Here is a 2,437-nt window from a genome sequence, read left to right as displayed (position 1 = left end):
TTTCAAAGCATAGCAATAAACAGAATCCCCAGTTAAAATTTGCATATCACACTGCTGCTAAAGTCACAGCTGCACAAACTGGCTAAAAAAGTTGGCCACTTTAAATACTCATGGCTTTCCCCCAAGAGTTATGGGAGCTGTAGTTTGTTTAGGGGACGTGGGTGGCGCTGTAGATTAAACCACAGAGCCTAGGGCTTGCCTATCAGAAGGTCAGCGGTTCGAATCCCCACGATGGGGTGAGCTCCCGTCGCTCAGTCCCTGCTCCTGCCAACCTAGCAGGTTTGAAAGCACATCAAAGTGCAAGAAGAGAAATAGGTACCACTCCAGCAGGAAGGTAAACGACGTTTCCGTGCGCTGCTCTGGTTCACCAGAAGCGGCTTAGTTATGCTGGCCACATGACCCGGAAGCTGTACGCCGGCTCCCTTGGCCAGTAAAGCGAGATGAGTGCCGCAACCCCAGAGTCGGTCACGACTGGACCTAATGGTCAGGGGTCCCTTTACCTTTACCTTAGTTGTTTAGGGTGCTGGAAGTTGTTAGGAGAAACCCTATTTCCCTCCCAGGGCTACAATTCCCAGAATTCCCTGGGAAGAGGTAGCGACTGTCAAACCACTCTGGGCAGGTTACAGCATAACAGTCAGCAAAAGTATATGGTGAGTGTCTTGTCTTTTTAAGGTTGCATTTAAATGAAATATTGTTTTGCTTCATTTTGTTTTGTTTTAATGTTCTCCCTCGCTCGGTGATGGTGTGAAAAATGAAGAGAAGTCAATAAATAATTTGAAATAAATAACAATAATAAAATTGCAGGAAGCTAAGAGCGAAACATTAAAATAGCAAGTAAACATTAAAACAGTCTTAGTAACATCACAGATAGGAACTCCATTGATTTGCAGTTGGCCTCCTGGGATCCATCCACTGAAAAGGCCCAAACAGAGAGCTATGTCAACTGCTGGCACTGAAAAGTGCATAATGTCAGCGGTAGTACCGTGAGGGAGGAGTGAGAAATCCAATCCAATTTGCATCTAAAGGCAAACATTCATCATTCATATCATTTCCAAAACAATACATCAACCAAAGCACAGCCATCCTCCTAAATTTGTGCTTCTCTGAATTTTGCAATGTAGTTCTCCAGCGAAGTAATGTGTGCAAAAATGGATGCTCTAGGATAAAATGTGCATAAAAATGTATGCATTAGTGAAAATAATATACAGAAATGCATTGCTTTAGAGAAAATGATCCCCCGAAAAATGTCCCCTTTTCAGGGCTTATGCTGGCTTAAGCACAACTGGGATGGGTTCAGCCAGCAGGCTGGGAGAGATACTCTAGCATATTTCTGGCTGAACTGAGGACGGGGAATTATGCTGGGGTAGCCCAGCTGTGCCCAGAACCTCCCAGCTCAGCAGGAGATCCTCTGGATCTCAGCACTGTGAGGTGGGCTAGGCTGAGAGGAAACAACTGGCCCAAGGTCATTTGGTGAGCTTCATGGCCAAGTGAGGATTTGAGCTCGGAAATTCCCAGGTCCTGATCCAACACTCTAAACCACTACACCATGGGTAGGCAAACTAAGGCCCAGGGGGCAGATCTGGCCCAATCGCCTTCTAAATCCGGCCTATGGACAGTCTGGGAATCAGCACGTTTTTACATGAGTAGAATGTGTCTTTTTATTTAAAATGCATCTCTGGGTTATTTGTGGGGCACAGGAATTCGTTCTTTTTTTTCTTTTCCAAAATATATTCAGGCCCCCCCACAAGGTCTGAGGGACAGTGAACCAGCCCCCTGCTGAAAAAGTTTGCTGACCCCTGCACAACACCAAACTGGCTCTCATTTGGTTAGTTCTCTACCTGAAAACTGAAAAACAGTGTACCCAAAAAAAGTTGCCCTGAGGAACATTGCTTTTCAAAAATTGTGCGTAATAGGCAAAATTGTATGCAGAATGTCAGGAGAAGCACACACGCAAATGATTACACATTTCTGTGCGGATGTTTAAAATAGAATTTGTGGAATGTTGTGGAAACAGAGCCTGTTGAACTTAATATCTGAAAGATGAGAAATGGAAAGAAAGCAGAATTGACCATCCATCGCCAGCTTGACTTGCCCTTTTTATGTTTTCATGTAGGGGTGAGGGACATGATCTGCCTCCAACTTCTTCATGGTCCTTAGAACAAAGGGACCTTCCAAGGACATGCGGGTGCTCCTTACAGGTGTCCTGCAGAAAGCGTGACGTTCAGCAGCAGGGTGACGTTCTGCTTTGGTGACATCCTCTGTTTCTCACACACGTTACTTTTGCCCCCACATGAACGTCTGAAAAGGGTTTCCAGCTTGCAGCAAAAGAAAATGTTGCTCACACAAGATTCCTCTGCTCATTTGTGACCGTGAACGTTCTGCCCCAGGAATGCAGAGATGAACTCACATGCCGGTGTCATTTTCCTCTCAGCAAACT

This window comes from Podarcis pityusensis (assembly GCF_964106645.2).
Source record: "Podarcis pityusensis genome assembly, chromosome: 13".
Lineage (NCBI taxonomy): Eukaryota > Metazoa > Chordata > Lepidosauria > Squamata > Lacertidae > Podarcis > Podarcis pityusensis.
This window is presented reverse-complemented; position numbering follows the sequence as displayed.